The sequence below is a fragment of the Sminthopsis crassicaudata genome, chromosome X (assembly GCF_048593235.1).
Source record: "Sminthopsis crassicaudata isolate SCR6 chromosome X, ASM4859323v1, whole genome shotgun sequence".
NCBI lineage: Eukaryota > Metazoa > Chordata > Mammalia > Dasyuromorphia > Dasyuridae > Sminthopsis > Sminthopsis crassicaudata.
Window position 1 is genome coordinate 43575569 of NC_133623.1, and position 23673 is coordinate 43599241.

Genomic DNA, 23673 nt, shown 5'->3' on the forward strand with positions numbered 1-23673 from the left:
AAAGGGGTGAGAAAAAAAAAAAGAAAAAAGGGGTGAGGGACACACTGTAGCTTCAGCCATCCCAGCTCAGGCTCAGACTCAGCTCCTTCATGAAGCTTTCCTTGTTTCTCCTCCTCTTCCTCCTCCTAGCTGAAAGTCACCTCTCCCTCCTCAGATTTCTAATACAACTTGGGGCCTCTCTTACGCACTTAGCTCAACATGACTTTGGTGGTACCATTCAGCCAAACGCTCACGTTCATAACCTTGGGTGTAGTGCCATTCTTGCCTCAGTCAACAAGTCAGTCAATAAATATTTACTAAGTGCCTTTCTACGAGCTAAGTCGGAAACAAAGAAAGGCAAACAAGAGTCAATGGTTCCCAGTGATGTGGGTTGTGCTCCCTTTAAGAAACTAATCCTATCAGGGAATGATGAGGGTTGAGCTTCCTTTAAGAAACTAATCCTTCAGATTGATTTTATTCCTTTTGGATTCCCAGCCCCTCCTAGCTGATGCATTATCAATTCAAGAAGCTAGGACCTTTTCATTCAATTAGCTTCCAGGGGATCATCACTTTAGAACTCAAAGCTCTAATTGGTCCAATTCACATCTCACCATCATCTGCAACAAATCCAGCGTCTATAGGCAATCCAATCCACTTCCACTTAATTCTAATTAAAAAGAAGTTCGCCCTTCTATTAACCTGCCTCTCCCCAGCTTCCACTATGTCACCTAATTTTGCCTTCTGGAGCCAAGCAGAACAAGCCTTGTTTCTCTTTCAAAAAGAGCCCTTCCTGAAAAAGTTATAATATATGAATGTGATGGAATAGTATTGTTCTATAAGAAATGATGAGCAGGATGATTTCAGAGAGGCCTGGAGACACATGAACTGATGCTGTGAAGTGAGTGGAACCAAAAGAACATTGTACACAACGACAAGATTATGTGATGATCAGCTGTAAAGAACATAACTCTTTTCAATAATGAGGTGATTCAGGCCAGTTCCAATGGACTTGTGATGGAGTGAGCCATCTGCATCCAGGGAGAGACTGTGGGGACTGAGTGTGGATCACAACACAGTATTTTCTTCTTTCTTTTTTTCTTTTTAAATATTCAACCACAAGGAATCTTTATTATTATCATTATTTTCATACTTATCAACATTAGATTGCTAGTTCCCTAAGAGTATGGACTTTTTTTTTTCTTTCCAAGCACTTAGCATAATATCTGGCACAAATTGAGCTCTTAAAAAATTTTTTTGTTTCATTATCATCACCGTCATCAACAACAACATTATCATCATATTCATTTTCATCATCAGAAAGCAGCATGGACTTTTCCTCAGAAGACCTAGGTTCAGATCCTAATTTGAATTCTACCAGCTATGGTAAACTATAAACAATTTCCTCATCTGTCAAATAGGAAGATCACCTTCATGCTTCCAACTTTGCAAAATTATGAATGAAAGGTTTTAGAAGATATGTCGTCTTCTAAACATAGTATTTTCACCTTTTATTGTTTTCTTGTTTTTTTTTCTCATTTTTTTCCTTTTTGGTCTGGTTTTTCTTTTGCAGCATGACAAATGGGAAGATATGTATAGAAGAATTGTACATGTTTAACCTATATTAGATTACTTACTGTCTAGGGGAGGGGGAAGGGAGAGACAAAAATATGGAACACAAGGTTTTGTAGGGGGTGAATGTTGAAACTTATCTTTGCATATACTTTGAAAAATTAAAAAAAGCTATTAAAAAAAGAAATGAAAAGTATGCTACTGGAAAAAAGAGCTCTTCAATTACTTGAAGCTCTTTCTCATGCTTCTCCTAAGACTTCTCCAGGCTAACCATTCTCAGTTTCTTCTAGTAAACTTATTATGCCATATAGTAACCAGTTTCCTCACTAGCCTGTTTGTTCTCTCTCCTCTGGACACTCTGCTCCTCATCCTTGCTAAAATGTTGTGCCCAGAACCGAACACAATGCTCTAGATGAGTCTGGCCAGGGCAGAGGACAGTGGAACTCTTACTTTGCTTCTTGTGTCCAACACAGTTTATTTATGCAGCCAGCGATCAACATTAGCTGTTCTGGCTATCGTATTGTGTAGGTGAATATGCTTGAACTCAAATTCCATTGAGACCCCTGGGAAAGACAGACCTGATTTAGGCCTGGCTAGTGTTTCATGTTTAAAATGAGAATTTTTAGATCTAATAATTAAAAAAACAAAGTTTATTTAGTCATAACTTGAGGATACTCAGCAAGGATACCATACTGATTCTTCCCTGCTTTAGGATTGGCCAGGCTGGTATATCCTGGTCTAGCCTAAGGAGGAAGAACCCCTTCCTCCCTGTGAGTTGGTTTTTGGAAGCTACCAATTAATTCTCCGGGAAGACTTCAATCTCTATCTTTTAAAGAAAAAAAAGCTTAGTCTACATGACAAATATTGCTCCTATTACTATCCTCCAGGCACATGAATCTTTGGCTTAACCCCAACCCCCTCACTAGGACCAGTATTTTTTTGGGCAAATCTCCCAAAGTGTAATCATTTTCAGTCATGTCTGACTCTTTGGGAGTTTTCTTGACAAAGACACCGGAGTGGTTTGCTATTCATTCTCCAACTCATTTTACAGATGAAGAAACTAAGGCAACAGGATTAAGAGACCTGCTCAGAGTCAAATAGCTAGTAAGTGTCTGAGGTCACATTTGAACTCAGTTCTTCTTGACTTCAGTCCCAGAATTCTATCTACTTTGTCACCTCAAAACCAGCATGGCATTTGAAGGTAGAAGTGATCTTTTCTTTTTCCCCACAGTGTTAGCATGCATTCAATAAATGGCACTGACACCAGTCCCAGTTGTTCAGTGATGAAGAGAGGCATCTACACCCAGAGAGAGGACTGTGGGAGCTGAGTTTGATTCCCAACATAACATTTCCACTCTTTTTGCTGTTGTTCGCTTGCATCTTATTTTGCTTCTCATCTCTTTTTCTGGTTTGATTTGATTTTTCTTGTGCAGCAAGATAATTGTATAAATATGTATGCCTATATTGGATTTAACATATATTTCTACCATGTTTAACATATATTGGACTACTTGCCATCGAGGGGGTGGCATGGGGGAGGCAGGGAAAATTGGAACACAAGGTTTTGCAAGGGCCAGTGGTGAATAACTGCCCATGGCTATGTTTTGAAAAATAAAAAGCTTTAATAAAGAAAAAAAATTTAAACCTTATCGGGGGGAAAAAAAATGGCACTGACACCTAAAACACAGGTCTGATCATGTCAATCCATTGCTTAAGAAACTTCAGTTGCTCTCTATTAGCTCTAGGATAAACTCATCTATTTGATATTTAAAGCCCTCCATGATTTGGTTCCAGCCTCTCATTTCTTTTTTTCCCCCTACCTCTGATTATTTCAGCCTATGTATGGCTCCATAGCCATATGAAATATTGTAATTCCATTGGCACTTTCAAGTTTACAAAACACTTTACAAAAGTTATTTCATCTGATCTTCACACTAATACTAGGAGGTTCACATGCTGTTATTATCCCAATTTATAGCTGAGAAAACTGAGTAAGGAAACAGGATTAAGAGACTTACTCAGAGTCAAATAGCTAGTAAGTGCCTGAGACCAGATTTCAACTCAAGTCTTCCCTACGCTAGAGCCAAAGGAACAAGCTGCTTCTATAGTTTATACCTTTATCTTTGTATTAATTTGTATTAATAAGTCCCCAAGTGGAATCCAGCCAAGATAACTGGCTAAGGAGGCAATGCTCTGATCCAGAAAGAACTGGAAAACACAAGAGGTAAGAGCAGTATCACCCTCTATCTGGAGCTGATTTCCACAGGGAGTTAAAGAGGAAATGTTTTTTGTGAATCTTACATTAGGAATCACCAGAATTGGCTGAAAGAACCCTGTAACAATTTTGGTGTTACACACAAAAATAGCCACCTTAATTAAGCTAGAGGGTGACGGTGAAGGAGATTGCAGTTGTCCATCAAAGAGCCAGCCTGGGGAATCCATCCATCCAGTAAAGATGCTAAGTCCCATGAAGACTAGGAACGAAGTAATCTTGCCTGGTCCAGTCCAACAATAGCTCAATGGTTAGGTCTGTTGTAACGTGCTGTTGTCTCCAGAAGCTGCAGATCGCTCTCTGGAAGGAGATCTGCTGTGTCAACTCAAATCTCTCGGACAGATTCTTCTTCCTGTAGAGAACCGTTGTCTCTAGACAGTTGCCGTTAACTCTTGTCCAGAGAAGTGACTTCCCTTCCTGCAGAAAGCCCGGGCAAGCCTGATGTAGAGCAGAGACTTCTATCTCTGGAGTGCTGCCCTCTTTTATCCTCCCAGAGAATGGGCGTGGGATAATGCAAGGGCTTCTGGGAAGAAGTACTCCAACCAATGAGCTTGCTCCTCTTAGAATTCCTAAGGTGTAAACTCCCTTTAAAGGCGCAAACCAAAGGTCTGAGCCAGAGAACTGTCAAGTCAACCTGAGTTCTCACCTTGTAATTGTCCAGACAACCTGAATTCTCACCTTGTCACTGTCCAGACAACCTGAGTTCTCACCTAGTAATCCTAACAGTTTGTCATATGCCACGCCTCCTTGCCCAACAACCTGTGCAGTTTAGCCTAACATCAGATCAACCTTTATAGCTAAGACGCCAAGGAGCAAGGCCACCTGAGCCATCTGTCCAATGAAAATGTCAGGCCATTGGAGGCGCCAGTCCTGCCTGACAGTGGAGTGATGGAGCCATCACTGACACCCATGTCTCATTCTGCCATGAATTTGTTAGGATTCTTCAGAGAAAGAAAGGACATCAAGGCCTGCTGTTCCAGAGTTGCAAGTTGCAAGTTCTGTGTGTTTTTTACACATGTGCTTCACGATCATAATACTTGATGTATTTTTCCTCCCGGATTCAGTGGAATCTCTTTGGGACAAGTTTGTGAAAGATATTCTTTGTGCTTTTTGAAAAAGCTGAGTCTACTTGCTGATTATTACAGGGAAACACACTGGAGGGGGCTTGTCAAATACTGTTAACTATAATCTCCCAGCCTGAAGTCCTAGAACTTGAGGTAGCAGCCATCCCTCTGGGGAACTTCTCAGGGTCACTGAAAGTTTTGGAGAGTAGCCCAGAGGGGGTTCACTTTCTCCGTGTGTGTATGTATATATGTCTATGCATATATATGTATGCTTGTATATATAAAATGTATATATGTTTGTATGTATAAATAGCTATATTGTATGTTTATGTATATATGCATGAATGTATATAAACATACATGCATATGTATACATACACACATATATTAATACATATACACACCTACTATAATTGTACAACTCCAGGCTGATCACTTCACTTCTCAATGACCCAGATGTCTCAGTTAAAACAATCAGTTGCTGAGCAGGTCACTTCCTTTATATTTCCAAATCCTACTTCTTGCACTCTGGCCCTATTCCTCCCACAGAATTCAGACTCTGCCCCTGTGACCGGGGACTCGGACAGGGTAACTCTCACTGGCCCAACACCTCCCTTTCCTTTTATTTGTTCCCTTTTGCCATTACTATGTAAGCTCTTTGAGGGCAAGGACAGATCTTGCTTACTTGTACTTGTATTTCTATCACTTAGCAGGGAGCCTGGGATATAGTTAGCTCTTAATAAATGGTTTTTCATTCTTTGGTAGAGGAAGTTAACTCATGGGGAATTCCCTCTACTAATGAAATCACGGGTCACGGCCTATACGCATCTATGAATTGTGCATCTATTATACACACATATGAATGCCTGTATTTGAATATATGGATATATACATATATGTATATTATGCATATATATGTGTGTGTGTGTGTGTATTTATCTATCTATATTTCTATCTATCTATCTATATGTACGTATGCTTGTATTTATATATGTGTATACATATTATTTCTCCCTAATACTCCTTGATAGAAGGGGCCATTTTGGTTTGTCTCTGTGTCTTTGCCGTGCTTAGTTAGCACAATGCCGGCTCAAAGTTGATGCTTGTTGAATTGACTAACTGGAAATTGATTTCATTTAGTGAGTCTTAGGGATAGAAAAAGGAGAATAATTTTTCTATGATTAAGTCCTATATATTTTGTCATGGAACCAGGGGAAGGGACAGAGCAGTTCTTGAAAGTTTCTGGCTGTGCCTCTCTGCCGCAGAGATCAGTCCCTACTTGAGGCAGTGGTATAATAGGAGATAAAGTTCTGCACACTTCTGGCCTTTTGACATGTTACAAAAGAATATAACAGATGACCGAGCTTGTGTTCCCTGCTACCAAACTTTTTCCAGAGCAGCTGTAGCCAGAGTAGGAGGGGCTTTGAGGCAAGGCTATCAGTCAACAAAGGTAAAACTTACCATCTGTCCAATCAGTCTTAACAATTTTCAGTTAAAGGTCAGTGTCAGATATCTGGATTTCCCTTCAGCCTATATTCGCTCTATAGCTAAAGAAGGACACCACGGCAGAGGTCAGAGGGATGCATGCTCCTCCACACATATGAATTTGACCACCTGGGAAGCATTCCTCTGAGCCCCCTCATACCAAAAGCCACACAAAGGATCATCTCCTGCTAAGCTCATCAGATTGATCAGAGAATTCCCTTAATTAATTCCCCTACAAGTATAATCCAAATCTATCTCAAATTAGGAAATTTTGTCATAAAGTAGTTCAGTCATTCCCCCAGATAACATCGCATAATGTATGCTTATGCTATCTACCTCACCAGGTTATCAGTGACACTTTAGTCTGAATGAGTCATAAAAGCTAAGCAGAGGTGGAGGGGGTGGGTGATTTGTGGAGAGGAGTATCTACACATATGAGATCACTGGTTTTTAGGGGCATTAACTATGACTGAATTTCAGATCTTTTCTTTGGAGCCCCAGGGAAAATTTAGAGAACATTGAGCATGGGAGGGGAAAGGAAGGGCAAATTAAAGAATTTGTCCTACAACAAATGTTAAATTTTAAAATATTTATACCTCCATGTATATCTGTCTCAATAGATCTGATTTTCCTTCCTCAAACCTCTTTCAACTCAACAATTATTTATTAAGCACTTACTGTATACCAGGTACTATGCTTAGTGCTGATATATAGGGAATCTCTGCCTTCAGGCAGCTTACATTAGAAAGGGCTTACATTAGAAAGGAAGGGAGAATGAAAACATGGAAAAAGAAATCACATACCGAATAAAAATGAAATAATGGGTTTGAGGGAGAAGTGTTAAGAATCGGGGTGTTTTACATACATAAGGGCTATGCCCTAAGCACTTGGCTCTTTCAGGGAGCCTCTTTTCATTTTCCCAATGCCAGTGGCCTTATTTTGGTAGAATTCATATTTGTTTCTCCTTATCTGTAGATAGTACCCCCAACAAAACAAGCTCCTCGAAGGCAGGGATCATCTTGCTTTGTCTTTGGTCAGACGTGACCCAGTCGAGTCCGACTCTCTGTGACTCTGTGGAACATACTGTCCATGGGATTTTCCTGACAAACATACTGGACTGGTTTGCCATTTTCTTCTCTGGTGGATTTAGGCAAACAGAGGTTAAGGGACTTGACCAGGACCACACCTACTCTGAAGTCAAATTTTATGACTCCAGACCCAACTCTATGCAGTAAACTAGCTGCCTTAAGTAGCACATAATAGACATTTAAAGAAATACTTGTTCATTTTCTCCACTAAGGTGTTCCCCCAAAGGACACCATGATGGGATTATAGACAAGTTATAGCTGAAGAGGCTGGACAGACCGTACAAGTGTAATTCTATGGGACCAGTAAGCTTTTGCTAAAACAACACTGGACCAGGTCGAGGGCCATGACGTAAGACGAACCCATACCGAGGACCAGAAAGACCTGTGTTACAATCCTGGCTTTTCCACTTAAGTATGTGATCTCGAGCCAGTCATTTCCCCTCTGGGCCTCAGTTTCCTCATCTGTAAAATGATGTAGTTGGGCTAAAATGGTCTCTCAAGTTCTTTTCAGTTCTAGATCTCGGCTCCTATGATCTTGCTGCTTCTCTCTGGGCCTCAGTTTCCTCCTCAGAGAGATGAGGGAGTTGAGCTAGATGACGTCTAAGGGGCCTTCCAGCTCCTCAGCTGTGCTCTCTTGGCCTCCGAGGCCTCGACCGGGGGACAGCTGCGGGGGAAGGGCCAGAGCTCTTTTGGGGAGTCCGGGGGAGGGGGTGGTGACAGAAGGGTGGTGGCTGGTAGCAGTAGGCTGGAAGGTCGGAGGCCAGGTGGGCAGACAAAGCCCCGCCCCCGCCCCGCCCCCCGCCCCCGCCCCTCTTGGCCTGCTCCGGGAGTAAGTAGCTCCGCCCAAGGCAAGGGAGCCACCGAGTCCTCCGCTTTCCCAGCAGCCAGTGCAGCCCCCCCGCTCGGGTGACAAAGGACTGGGAGCCCTGTCAGTTGTCTCCTCTGCCGCTGCCGTCGCTCAAGGAGGGGGAGGGACCGAGCCCGAGGAGCCGTTGCTGTCCGAGGTGAGAGTCGCCGCCTTCCCGGAGCCCACTTCCTCTGGCGGGGTGGGGGTGGGGTCTGGAGCTACCCCTCTCCTTCTCCCGTCCGTCCGATCATAACAACAATCGCACACGACTGCCCCCTCCTTGTCAGGACCCCCCTCCCTTTCCCCCCCACGTCGGCTGGCGCTGTCCCGGCTATATGTGTCCGCGCAAGCGCGAAGCCCCGCTCCCTCTGGGCAGATCTCCCCCCCGGCCCCACCCCCACCGTGTGGGCTCTGGCAGTCCGTGTGTCTGTCCCGACTGGGTTGGGGAAAGGGGACCGCGCTGCCTCGACGGCGTGCGGGCAGTCGGAGGGAGCTCGGGGAGGCCAGTGCTGCCAGAGCACTCGGTGGCTCGCGTGGCATCGAGGGGAGGGAGGGATGGAGGAGGAGGGGAAGGGGTACAGCCCCCCAGTGGCCCCCAGCTGGGCGTTTCCTCCGCCTCATCCCCTTTCCCTTCCCATTGCCCGAGTCTGGTAAGGGTGGCTGCCTTGGCGCTAATGGACTAGATCGTGGGGGTGGGGCGTGGGGGGGATCTTTCAGTCCTGTGCCTGGGCTGGGAGGGGAGAATCCATGAGCCCCCAATAATAATCGGACGAGGCCGGGGGAGAAGAGAATGTGGACTCCCTCCATCTTCCGGGACCTCCGGGGCGGCACTTGAGCAGTGCACAGCTGTAAACAAGCTCACGTGATCTGCCCATGTGGAACCGGGGTAGGGACGCTGGATGGTGAAGAGTGGGCCCGGGGCGTGTTTACCGGCATGTCCTAACCAGGGCCAGCGGGGTTCCTGCCCTTGGGCTGTCGTGGTTGGGTACCCTGTTCTGAAGCCACTTTTCTAGGCAGAGAACATCTCGTCCTAATTCTGTAGTCACTTTAGAGAGGAGCAGCCCGAGGAATGGACAGGCTAAGTGACTTGGCCAAAGTCACACTAGCAGCAAATGACAGAGCTCCAGGACGCTTTCCACTGCGTGTCATTACTTTTCTGGAGGCAATGGGCCATAAAAAGTCAAGAAACCTCACTTCCTCCAGGGCTAAGTGTGTGTATATTTTTTGGGGGGAGAGGAGGGAGCAGTGAAAGGAAAGAAATCAATGACTCCTTGATCCAGGAGGAGATTTTGGTTCATTGTATCATGCTCATAGAAGCATCCAGCAGTTGGCATTCCTACTCTCAATGAGCTGGAAAACTGTTCCTGGACTAGTAGCCACTTATTTCTATAGATCTTGGAAGGTTTATAAAGTTCATTCCCACCCACCCACCCAAGAACTCCTCGAGGTGGATGGAGTAAGTTATCTCCATCTTATATAAGGAAACAAATTTTTTTTAGGGTTAAATGATAAACAACTATTATTGGTATTTACTAATCTACATTTAAACAGCTCTGGAGTCAAAAGCCCCGAGTTCAAATCTGTGTGACTGTGAACAAGCCACTTTACTTCTTTAGACTGTAGTTTCCTTTGTAAAATATGCAGTTGGACTAGATATCCGTTCCAGCTCCAGATCTGACTCTATGGGGTCATTTATCAGGCACGGCCTGGTGAGACAAAGCTAAAGAAACATTGCCTGCCCTCAAGGAGCTTATTTTGTACTTGGGAGGAGGGGGGGTGGAGAAGGAACAACATACAACTTACACAGATAAGAAAATAAAAAAAATTTCTAAGGTCGGGTGGGTAGAACAGCTGGGGGACTTGAGTTGTGAAGGGATTTACTGCCCTTTTCAAACCACCAGGCTGCCTCTCTCTTGAGAGATTCTCTTTTAGTTTATACCAAATGGAGCTATCGTTCAGTTGTTTTCAGTTATGTCTCACTCTTCTGTGCCCCCTTTTGGGGTTTTCTTGGTAAAGATACTGGAGTGGTTTGCCATTTTCTTCTCCAGCTCATTTTACAGATGAGGAAACTGAGGCAAACAGGGTGATAAGTGCCTTGCCACAGCTAGTCAATGTCTGAGGTCAGACTTGAGCTCAGGAAGGCCATTTTGGCATTCTATCCACCCTGTCACCTAACTGCCTATCAAATGGAGACATGCCAGCAATTTTCATATGGTTACAGTAGTTCGTTTAAATGGGAAGGGAAAAACAAGCTCAATTATAATCCTTTCAGGATTACTTATTAACCTATTAGGATACAGAAACCTGTATCAGCCCCTGCTGATTTTTTTTTTCCTTTGTTTGTTTTATGAAAATGGCAGGCTATCCCCTCAGGAATTAGGTATGCCTACCCCGTCCCATGTAAAGTTGATTTAGGGGCAAATCCTAGAAAACAAACCCAAAGCCTTATAGAGCCATCTTGTTTCTTTCTGAAAATATTGCTACCATTTTTCTTTTCAGAGCATTCACATGGTAGCTTTGAAGAGAGTCTCATTTCTGTCTCATTTCTAAAAATCTTGAAATTGTAACAGAACATGAGCTTGTCCACGAGGTACAGGGTCTGTTTCAATCCAACTTAGTCTTGAATTAAGTGGGAAAGTGATTATATTAGCACTTGACAGATAATGATGTACTTGTAATCCATGAATGAGATTAAAAGTGTTTGGGCTGGACTTAGTTTATAAACCTGATCTAGAAGCAAGATAGTTACAGTTGGAAGGAACTTCCGAAGCCATCCAGTCCAGCTTCTTCAATTTTACTGCTGAGAAAACTGAGTCTTGGAGAAGAGGAAGGGACTTGGCCAAAGTCACGTAGGTAGGGAGCATCAGATCCAAGCCTCAAACCTGGCTTCTCCAAAATTGAGCCTGTGGGTGTCCCAGTACGTCCTCCATGGAGCTGGAGTTACTAATTGTTACATTGTGTTTTTAGAGAGGGATATTTAGAGCAGTGATTTGGAAACTTTAAAGTAGCAACATGGTCCACTTCCATTTCAAGTTGTCCTCCCTCTGGAGGCGCTGCTTGGTTTGCTGAGGCTGTTAGAGTGCTGTAGTAGTGTGAGGCTCTGGCGAGTCCCTACAGAGCTAGAAGGGCTTCAAGCATAGGCCCGGTGACAGACTGTGTGTCTGACATCTGAGGATCAGCCGGGATAAGTTCAGGAAGGCTTCTCAACAGGTTGGCCACACAGTGAGGAGATGTTCGGCCAAAGCGACTTCCTAAAGCCTGCCTGCAGATTCGGGGAGAGTTTACAGTCTGTATTTGGTGGCAAAGCCCATGCTGACGAGGTTTGAATTGTAAGCTCTTTGAGGGAAGGGACTGTTTCATTTTGGTCTTCTGCGTCCTCATCTAGCAACAGTGCCTGGCACACAGTAGGTATTTTGTCAAATGCTTGGTGATGATTGTTTAATTGGCGACATTCTCTACCCCTTCCTAAAGATACTGTGTTTTCAATTTTTCATAAGTTGCAGATATTAAAGATAAACTGGAATGTTACAGTCAAAGCTGGGAATTAAAAAATAAATAAATAAGCCATGTGTTTTTAAGAGTACAGTGTGAGAGCTCAACTAGATGGTGCAGGAGCACTGGCCCTGGAATCTGGAGGCCTGAATTCAAATTCTGCCTCAGATGCTTAACACTTCTAGCTGTGTGACCCTGGGCAAATCACTTAATCCCAATTGCCTCACCAATAAAGGTATGGCATTGGGGAAGCTAGGTGCCACAGTGACTAGAACATTGACTCTAGCATCAGGAGGATCTGAACACATATCCAGCCTCAGACACTAGCTTTATGACCCCAGGCAAGTCATTTAACCTCAATTTCTTCCAAAAGAAAACAAAAGTACAGGATTAAATTATTTAAATTAAAAAAAATAAATATTATTCATCTCTTACATTTTTAATGTGATTTGTTTTCCCTATATGTAATTGGGCAGTATCAACTTGGAGTGAGTGAGTAGCTGACAGATGACCAGTACTCTACAACGGTATAAAAATGTTATTACCTAAGGGGCAGCTAGGTGGCTCAGTAGATAGAGCACCAGCCCTGAATTCAGGAGGACGGGAGTTCAAATCTGGTCTCAGACACTTAACACCTTCTAGCTGTGTGACCCTGGGCAAGTCACTTAACCCCAGCCTCAGGGGAGGAAAAATGTTATTACCTACTGTAGAGTTATGGGCAATTTTCAAACTTAGTGTGTGCATTATTTATTACTTGGGCAAATGGTGATGGTACCCAAAGCAATACAACACATTTATATAAACACACCAATGATCTTCTTTCTAACAGACAAAGGAATTCAGAGGCATATAGCTTAAGAAATGTATGAGACCTCCAAGACCATCTGACTCAGCCCTCATTTTTAGAGGAAGAAACCGATCCCCAGTTAGAGGGCCAATGTCTTAACTCCAGGTCACATGGTACGAAGTAGCAAGGCTGGGATTAAAATCAGAGGTCCTGGATTCAAAAGTCAGCCCTCTTTTTCATTGCACTAAGCAGCTTCCCTCTTGTGATTCCCTGTAATTCCTATAAAAATAGAAATTCAAAGCTTTGGGGCTTACATTTTGAAAAGTTTTTTTTTTTTCCCATAATATGGCAGAAATGGAGGAGTATATTGCCTTCAGAACTTGTAGACTAAAAACAAAGCCCCAAATATTACTGGAAGAGAGATTTTCTGCCTCTGGATAAGGGCAGGATGGCCTTAAAAGTGCTTAAACTATCATGATAATCAGAGTGAACAGTTGGGGGATGGAAGCAGACCGTAGTTTATACGCTCTGGTTATGGAAATGCCCATTTAATTATGATTCTCAAAGTTTTTAGCCTAGATCACCTCAGTTAAAAAGCAGGAAAACAAACACCAAAGATTCTTCCATTCAAAAAAAAAAATTAAAAACTCATGCCATGTCTCCCTGGATAAAATAGCCATTATTGTATGCATTTTAAAGTGTGTGTGTATTGGGCCTCCCTATCTTGCCCAGGCTGGAAGCATCCTGGCTAACAGCATCCCAATACTAGTCAGCATTGATGCTTTTCCATGCTCTGCTTTCCTAACCTGGGTTGGGTTGCCTCTGTTTAGGCTTCCTGGAGGCCCTCTGCTTCTGCAAGTCTGCTATATTGGTGCCAGACATTTGACCAGTTTTAGTGTAACTACAGTTAGAAACCTCAAGCTTAAGGGACCCAATATTGCCCAAGTCTCTCCTGGCAGCAGGAATTATGGGCTTGGCAGTTTGTTTTTTCAATCAGCTCGGGTTCCAAATTATTTATTCACATAGTTCATACCTTATATTTTTAATTTAAAATGAATAGCGTGGCACACTGGATTATCACCATCTGAAGTTCAGGTCTACTGCTCATCTCTATGTAAGAGAAAAAAGGAAATGGCCTAGGCCATTGTTTGTCAGAGAGGGAGAGAAAGCAATTTGCAAAATTATTACTAGATGGTTTGCACATTGAAGATTTCTTTTCAAATTTCATTCAGGGAAAGAAGGCTAAGGGAGCTACTTCAGTGCCAGCCTCTATCTCCTAGGAAGGTTGAGGGTATTTTGGAATTTCAGAGGATGTTTGAGCTAGTCTTGGTACTCAGTCATCAGGTAAACAAAAGGAGCCAAAAGAGGGAGGCAAGACTATCCTTTGCCACTTTCTTACCTCCCCTTTGTTGTGATACGGGAGCCACCTGCCAGTGGCTGTTGGAGGTCTAGCTTAGACCTGTAGAATGGGTCTCTTCATGGGAGAGGAGGAGGAGGAGGAGGAGGAGGATGATACAAGCATTGTCTGACCTCTCTCCTCTTCCCTCTTGCCTCCTATTTATTTCCTTCCCAATCAATCCACAAGGAACATCTGGGAAGGCTGCTTTGCAACTCCAAGTTTATGATTCACAGCTGTGGAGGCTCTGGGAGAATTGACCTGTCCCTTCACTTAAGCAGGATCCTTAACACCCCTTACCCTAAACAATAGAAGCTGCAACATATTGCTTTCCCTATTTCTTTGAGGTAAACTAAGGGTCCCAGCAGGTATAAGGGAAACATTTCATAGTGATTAAGCTAGTTGTGAAACTTCTCAGTTAATCAACAACCATTTATCAAATACCTACTATGTGCTTTTAGCTGTACTAGGTGCTGTTGAGGCTACAGAGAAAATGTGGCAAATTTCTTGCCCTGGAGAACCTTACAAAATAAATGCAGAAATGTTTATTAAGTTCCTACCAGATGAAAAATACCTTCCTGGAAGTGGGATGATACAGATTTATGTACACATTGTTCCTCTTCTAATGGAGTTTACAGAGGAGAAAAAGGACAAGTCTTAACAAATATTTATTAAATGCCTACTATGTACCGATTACTGTGCCGAACCTGAGAGATACAAAGAAAATGAAAAAACAAAAAAACCAAACGAACCAAAACCCACAAAGAAAGGAAATCACCAGTTGCTCTTAAGTAGCTCACCATCTAATGGGGAAGACAACATGCAAACAACGATGTACAGACAAGATATATACAGAATAAATTGAAAATAATCTCAAGACAGGTACTAACATTAAAGACCCAGACACAAATGACTATGGAGAAAATTGAATTGGGAAAACAAAATCAGTATACATGAAACAATGAGGGCAGTTAAGTGCTCAATTGTAAGATCTAGTCAACAAAAGTATTTAGGAAGGAGAGATTAGTGTGGGCCAGAGTGGTTATGAGAAGGCTTCTTCCTTGACAGATCTTAAGCTGGGTTTTAAATAGTGGGTAGGATTGGGGTAGGCAGTCTTTTGTTTGTTTGCTTTTAACATAATCTCTTTTAGTGCTTGCTTTTCCTTTTAAGTACAAAATAAATTCAGCATATATCTTTCAAACAGGTCCTGCTTATCTATTTCCTTCTGTTCTCTTCTGGACATTTTTTTCTCCTCTGACCTTAATCATAAAAAATCCTATTTCCATGGACATAGCAGAATACAAAAAAGGAAAATTCAAAACTCTGACTCTTCCTTTTATATTGCTTATTTTTTTAAAAATTGTGATACATTTTACACATTACTTTCAAATTTGTTCTGCTTGTTGGTACTCTGAACTTCCTTTGTTTTCTCCTGTACATTTAAAAAGAAAATGTTTCTTTTTCTTTGTCTTTTTTTTTTTAAATGTTTCTTTTTGGTATCACTATTGCCAACCCCATCCCTAATTAAAATGGGGGGACCCCTATAATGAAGAAGCATAGTCTAACAAAACAATCTCACTCAGTGGCCCTGTCCAGAAATACTTTCTCTTTTTGTACCTCTGTGAGGGTCGGTTGGTTGTTACTCTGTTCAAACTTTGTCTTTCAAAGTTACTTTTCTTTACAATATTGTTGTCAGAGTAAATAGTGCTAAGTAGTTTCTGTTATCTTCACTGCATCAGTATCTATTTGCCAGGATTCATTTCTTATGGTACAACAGGAAGAAAATAAGCAGTTACTAAGTAACCTACTACGTGCCAAGTGCTACATTAAATGCTTTGTAAATATTCATCTTATTTAATTCTCGAAACAACCCTGGGAGGGGGTAGAGTAGGCACCACTATTATGATCCCATTTTACAGCAAAACGGAGGCAGACAGAAGTTAAATGTCTTGCCTCTGGTTACACACCTAGTAAGTTTCTGAGACTGGATTTGATGTCAGTTTTTTCCCAGACCCACAACTCTATCCCATGGGCTGCTACATTCATGTATGGTACTTTGTCCATCCATTCCCCAACTGGTGGGCACTGCCTTAGATTACAATTCCTTGCTTTTCTTTACCTCTCTCTTCCTTTTAAAGACCCTTTCGAGATCACAAGGTTTGTTTTGCATGTCTGTTCCCTCTCCCATATTATCTTTTCTCAACCCTGGCTTCCCTATCACCAACTGTTTTCTTGCTAAATTTGCTGAATTTCTTGCCCCGAGGGTCTGGGTGTTCAACCCTCTTGTAGTCGTTTCACATAAGAATGTGGTTCACTCCTTCTGTGTTGTTCTCATGCACTTGAAATATGAGAAATAGCAAGTTCCACCTCTTTCCTCAGTCCTCCTTGATCTCGCTTCAGGTCATCTGATTCTTGCACTTATCTCTACCTCCCAGGGTTGAACTATTTGGATATTTGCTCTTTAGGGTATAGGTCTTCAAGGGCCATCTATGACATTACAAAACAGGGTGCTAGCCTTGGAGTATTCCAGTCTGAGCACAGCTGTGCCTTTTTGGGGTGCTGCTGCTTTGGTGACTTCTAAAGATCCCTGCTGTGTGCCATCAACTCCTTTGAGGCATTCTCCTGGGGCCGCTCCCCCCCCCCCCCTGCTGACATGAAGAGAACACAACTTTTTAGGGTAAAAAAAAGTATCTGAACTTTGGGTTAGTTTGTATTGGTTCTGGTTTTGCTGGCAGCCTCCTTTCCCATTGCCTGTAGGCTTCTGGATGCCGCCCCCCCCCCCCCAGTTTTGAAGTAGAAATCACTGTAGTTGCTCACTGCATTTCATTCTGGTGTGATTTCAATTTTTCTTGTTTTGTTTGCTTTTCCTCAAGTAGGTTTGTGATCAGGCAGCCATCTTGGCCAGAAGTTTCTTCTTTGCGTTTTAAAAAAATGCTTCAGTGGTCCTCCTTTTTTTATTTTTGGCAACTCCATTAAGCATCTACTATGTGCCAGATCCTATGTTAAATGCTTTGCAAATAATAATCTCATTTAATTCTCAAAACAAGGCAATATTATGATCCCATTTTATAGTTCAGGAAATTTGAGGCAGCAGAACTGAAATGGCTTGCTTAGGGTTACATACCTAGTAAGTTTCAAAGTCATCCCCATTGGGGAAAAAAAAAAGACTGAAAAACAAAAAAGGTTTTTTTAAAGTTCATTTACTTTACAATGTTTTTGTTATTATTTAGGAAACCTTCAGAGCTCTGATCAACTCAATGAGCAATGGAAATTCCAAGGGACTGGTGACCATGTTTCCCACCTCCTGAGAGAGAGGTGGTAGACCCGGGATATAGAATGAGACATAAATTTTTAAAACTTGGTCAATTGGGAATTTATTTTGCCTGCCTATACATATTTGTTTACAAGGCTTTTGGGTTTTTTTTTTTCCTTTCTTTTGTTTCTATAGAGATGGATGTGAGAGGGAGAGAAGACATTTTTATTAATTGAAAAATTAAAATTAAAATATTCCCATTATTATATATAAATTGTTCTCCTGGTTCTCATTTCATTCTGTAACAATACAAGTCTTCCCAGCTTTCTTTGAAACTGTACCTTTCATCATTTTTCTTGGAAAAAAAAAATATTCTATCACCTTTATATAACATAATTTGTTCAGTCAGTCTCTGAATGATAGCCACCCCCTTAGTTTCTACTTATCATTATAAAAAGAGCTGCTATGAATAATTATATATATATATATATATATATATATATATATATATATATATATATGTATGAATCCTTTTCATTTTTCTTTGATCTTTTGGAGATATGGGCCAAATAGTATAGCTGAGTATATATTGTTTAGTGCCTTTTGGGGCATAATTCTAAGTTTCTTTCTCAATTGTTTGGACCAATTCTCTACCTACAAAGCATTTGTGATTTCCTGTTTTCACTCTAGCCCCTCCAAAAATTAAAATTATCTTTTTTTTTTTGGCCATCTTTGTTGATCTGGTGGATGTGAGGTGGAACCTCAGAATTAGTTGTCAAATTTTCATTTCTGTCAGTGATGTGGAGCATTTTTTCATGTGGTTGTTGCCATCTTTTAATTTCTTCTTTTGATAACTGCCCGTTCATATCCCTTCACCATTTTTCCCATTGGGGAATGGCCCTTGTTCTTATAAGTTTGAATGAATTTCTTAAGATACCATTGATATGAGGCCTTCAATCAGAGAAACTTGGTGCAACTGTTTTTCCATTTCCTTTCTAATTCTAACTGCATTGGTTTTGTGTATGCACAAACTTTAATTTTATGTAATTAAGATGGTTTTATCTTCTTTGATCCTCTCTATCCCTTTAAACCCTTAATGTCATTGAGGAGCAGCTGTTGGCAACTGTGGTTGCTCTTTCAAAGCATAAAAAATAACAGTATGGATTATGAAAGGAAAACAATTGATTTTCTCTTAAAATTAATAAGAGTAAGGAAGAATTTGTTAGGAAGCAAAATAAATGAGTCAATATGGTATTTTTATATGAATTGAATTTTTGGATGAAGACTATGATGACATTTTGAGAAGCTGTCACTAGGAAATGGGTGAGGATTTCCAGAGGTGAGGCCATTCATCTGGACCAATTGCAGGGAGCCTTTGAATTCTGAGCAAAGCAACAGGCCATCATTACCACCGTACTCAGGAAGTCTGAGGATTGTTTATACATTAGGCTGGCTTAAGAAGACTTCCCAGATGGCATTTTTTTAAGGCTTAGCTAACTATAATCTCCAGTAAAGTCCTACTCTAGTGCTTCATCATCAGATAGAATTGACTCTGAGCACTTATCCAAGGCTGTGTATTCCAGCAGAGCCTCCGGCTTTCTGGACATCTATTGTCTGAGGGTCAGCCTTAAGTGTGGGTGAGTCCCATCACCAAAAGGTTGGCCGTTGGGTGATGGATTAATTTGTCTGACCAGAGCACTCAGAAAGACTGTTTCCTAACACAATCTGTATCCATGAAAGGGAGTGCCCATATGAATGAGAGCAAGACACTTCTTTTAGTTGCACTGGCCATGATCAGCCCTAGGCAAAATTTGGCCTTGGTATGCTTCCCACCTTTTCAGAGCCTCTCAAATCCTAGCTTCTACTGGCAGACTTTCCTAGTCTCCATCTCCCTTATCTCCCATGATCTTCCTTTTCAGATTATTTTCACATACTATGTGTTGATCTTATGTACCTCAATATTTCATATTATCTCCTCCATTAGGATATAGGCTTCTTGAGAGTAGAAACTGTGGGGCCTATCTGAACATTGTGCCTGGTATATAGTAGGTACTTAAATGCCTGTTGATTTAGCCCTCTCATCACTCATGTAGATACCTCTAACCATCCAGGTAGTTAGTGCCCTCTGGTTACCTCATGATTCCCACTGTGATGTCTCATTCAAATCTGCTTTCCCGGGCAAGTGTCCAGTAATCTGAAAGGACTCACATGTGCAAAAATGTTTGTGGCAGCCCTTTTTGTTGTGGCAAGGAACTGAAAACTGAGTGGATGCCCATCAGCTGGGTGATGGCTGATTACGGTATGGGTTAAGTTATGGTATATGGATGTAATGGAATATTATTGTTCTGTAAGAAACCATGAGTAGGCTGCTTTCAGAAAAACCTGGAGAGACTTACATGAACTGATGCTAAATGAAGTGAGTATAGAACCAAGAGAACATTGTACAACAGCAACAGCAAGATTATGTGATGGATGTGGCTCTCTTCACAATGAGGTGATTCAAGCCAATCCCAATATACTTGGGATGGAGAGAACCATCTGCATCTAGAGAGATGGGGCAGTGGGTCCTGAGTCTGGATAAGAATAGTATTTTCACCTTTTTTGTTGTTATTGTTTGTGTGTTTTTCCCCTTTTGATCTGATTTTTCTTACACAGCATGACAGATGGGAAAATATGTTTAGAAAAATTGCAATTGGAATGTTTAACCTATATTAGATTGCTGTCTTGGGGAGGGTGGGAGTGAGGGAGAAAAATTTAGAACACAGTTTTACAGGAGTGAATATTGAAAACTGTATTTGCATGTATTTTGAAAAATAAAAATCTATTATTATTATTAAAGAAAAAGAAATGAACACTTCATAGCTGAAGAAAAAGAAGAAAGAAATCCTATCAATCCTATCAATGCCATGCTATGTTTCTTTCTTGGCAGGGCTCTTCCTATTACTATGGTGACTTGATGCCAGCTCCTTCCCAATTTTCATTGGGATCAGTTTAGGAGGCAACTTTCATTCCTAGCCAAGAGAAATGACAAATGGAAGCAGGTGCATGAAATGGAGTGCTGATAAGTTGAGCAAAATGGCTTAATGTTTTTGTTAATGACTACAAGAAAAGTAATAGTGTAGGTTATCGTTCATGGGAAAATCTGGGGTCAAAATGAATTATTTAAAGCCTTAGCTAGAACTGGAGGGTGGAATGAGAGAGTATTGGAAGTGAATCCCCAAGAACCTTGGACTATTTACATCTTAAAGTTTGTTCCCTTAAGTCAGTGCATTCTTTCCCTGCTGAAGTCAGTCGCTGTTAGGTGAAGTTTCTTTTTGAAGGGTCCGTAGTACAGTGCAAGTGTACTAACGTGGAAATTGGGACCCTTGGCTTAGCTTTTGTCACCAAGGAATTGCATGCAAGTCACTTCCCTTTGAAGTGCTTGCTCTGGAAAATGTGACAGTCCCTCCTACTTCTAACAGTCTGGTATTTCAATTTGATTCTTTCTATTTAAGAAAGAACTAAAGATTTTTATTTTTTAAATAGTATTTTATTTTTCCAAATACATGCAAAGGTAATTTTCAACATTAACCTTTGCAAAACTGTGTCTGGAATTTTCCTCCCTCTCTTCCTCCTCCTCTAGACAGCAAGCAATCTAATATACTTTAAACTGAAGACTTTGAGTCTCTCACTTCCTCGGTGCCTTTACGTTGACAAATGCATTTCACACTGTCCATCACTTTTCCCAGGTTTAAGAAAAATGTGTCCTTTAAAGCTCATTTTCTTTGAAATCCCACATAATCTTCAAAGGTAGCATTTTATCAAAGGAGGCATAATGGAGAATTTGGGTGTTCTGGCTCTAATGAAGCTTGCTGTGCAGAGTAATTAAAGAACTTATTGCCCTTGAAACAAAAAGGATTTACTAGAATTCTGAGAACACCTAATCCAACTTGGAATGTATGGGTTATAGTGTTTTGGTTTTTAAAAGAAGAAAAAGGAAAAGCTATATAGTACATTTAGGCTGAAAAGGTTATAACTTTTATGTAATGTACATATATAATTTGTATGGTTTATGGTCATAAAGTAAAAAGTAATAGTAACAGTATTAGCACATTTATATAATAACACTTAAAAAAAAAAAAAAAAAGAAGGAAGTCCCTGAAGAAATAGAAACTCACAGAACAGGACTGCATAATCTGATATGTTTAGAATAATTTTTTTTTCTAAGACAGTGTGAGATAAATGGATGCTATACTGGATGAGACATGAGCAGACCTGAATTTTAGTTTGAGCTTCTAGCATTATCTAGTGAGTGACACTGACCAAAATAACTTTACTTTTCTGAGTGTCAGTTTTCTCTGTAAAATGGAGATCGTAGTAGTAACCTCATGTGGTTGTGAGGTTCAAAAGAGAATTCGAATGTAACTCTAAATCTATATATGGGAACTGTTTCTTTGTTCTCCCAAATAAAATAGTTGAACTAGATCTCTCCAGCTCCTTCAAGCCCTAAACAATTCTGATTCGATGACTAAATGGGCTGTGTGAGTGAGTTAAAAAATGGAAATTCAGTATGTTCAACTGCTGGGAAAGTGCTTAGTAGACTTAGGTGCCACTGGATATGATGAAAGATGAGGAGAAATGGTTCAATGTTTTTCTAATGAGCACAAGGAAAATATAATCTAGGGCATTTGGTCAAATTTGAAAAGTCTGGATAACAGTGCCAATGATTAAAAATCTCCATCTGGTAAAAAACTTTACCATTGACTGGGGCCACTTTTTCTGTGAGTGAATCTGAATTCAAGATAATATATAGCTTACAGAATAATTTGAAGGCACAGACCACATAACTAAAAATTAGAGGTGTTCTAGAATTCTGTAATTGAATTTGGCATCTTTCAGGGTCCTTAAATTATTGGTATAAAAAGCAATATGTATATGGCTTTTGGTTTTTCTTAAAAATATTACATTTAGAGGTACTATTTTTTTTCCAACTGAGACTAGGAAACATATAGTAATGTATTACCTAGTGATCAGATTTATGACAACTTCAGCTATCTGAACATAGTTGGAAAACTAGAATCAATCTAAGGAAGCACATCTGAGCTTTTGGGGGAATAGTTGCCACAAAACTCACATGCTCCACTCAGTCCAGATGTGTCCTTTGAGCCAAACCCTTTCTTGTTTACTTTGAATGGTAACCCTCCCATTTCTTTCTAGGGCACAGAGGCTTGTTTTATATCATTTTGTGCCTCCTCTTAAGATCATTTAGAAATTAAAATCCAATTATCTCACTCCCTTGCTCAAGATTGTTTGGTGGCTCCCTATTGTCTCTAACGTACAACTGGGCATTTAAAGCCCATCGTCATCCGGCTGTAGCCTATCCCTCCAGGTTTATTGTCCAGATTCCCTTTCCTGCCCTGTGTTTTGGTCAAAGAGGTCTACTTGCCATTTCCTCCCTCCTAACTCCTGGCAAAGGGATCACCATGCTCCCATCAACTAGACTGGAAACCTAAGTGTCATCCTCCACTCCTCACTTTCTCTCCCAGCCTCACCCCCGTAGGCAATTAGTGGTCAAGTCTTGTAGTTTCCACCTTCATAATAACACCTCTGTATGTGTGTCCTTTGCTCCTCTGACACTGCCTCCACCCTGCTGCAGGCCCTCATCACCTTGCATCCTGACCCTGCTGCTTGGTCTCTCTGCCTTAAGTCTCTCCCCATTCCAGTTCAGCCTCTCTGTTGTGAAATTAAACTTCCTAAAACAAAGGTCTGATTAAATAATACCCTTCATTCCCATTTAATGAACTTCAGTGGCTCCTTAGTACCTCGATATTACCTTATTACCTTCAAATATGAAGTCTGTGGTTTTCAAAGCCAGCCCCTTCCTACCTTTCCAGTCTGCTTCAACCTCACTCCCTTTTATGTTCTCTGCAGTCCAGCAACACTGGCTCTTCCCACAAGACACTTCATCTCCCCTTTTCACTGGCTGACCCTTACACCTGGCACTTTCTCCTTCTTCATCTCTGGCTCTTGCCTTCCCCTGCTTCCTTCAAGTCTAAGCTAAAGTCCTAGGTTCTGCCAGAAGACAGAACCTAGTTCTGGTCCTCCTTAATCTTAGTGCCCCCTCTGAGATTTCTCCTCATTAATCATGTATATAACTGGTCTGTACTTGGTTTGCATGTTGTCTCTTCGATTAGACTGTGAGCCCCTACAGGCGGGGACTGTATATCCTTTGTACTTAGCACAGTGCCTGGCACTAATAAATGCTAGTTGGCCATTTCCTGAATTTGATGTTCTATCTCTGCTGTCTTCCATGCCGACAATGTCTTCCCTTCTCATCTCTGATTCTTAGAACTGGCTTCCTTCAAGGCTAAGTTCATATGCTACTTCCTCTGGGAAGCAAATTACCTTTGCATGTATTTGGAAAAATAAAATACTATTTAAAAAATAATTTTAAAACTATTT

At 41.2% G+C, this 23673-nt stretch overlaps 1 protein-coding gene across 4 annotated transcripts in view; it reads left to right on the forward strand.

Moving 5' to 3' along the window:
• Nucleotides 1–8281: 8281 nt before the first annotated feature.
• Nucleotides 8282–23673, forward strand: part of MOSPD1 (motile sperm domain containing 1) — a 34854-nt gene continuing 19462 nt past the window's right edge. For 2 of the 4 annotated variants that reach the window (XM_074277927.1, XM_074277929.1), the window contains exon 1: nt 8283–8461. The gene's annotated coding sequence lies outside the window, so the exon portion shown is untranslated. Of the gene's footprint in view, nt 8462–23673 lie in introns of all 4 variants that reach the window. The other 2 variants (XM_074277930.1, XM_074277928.1) reach the window with 2 other exon arrangements.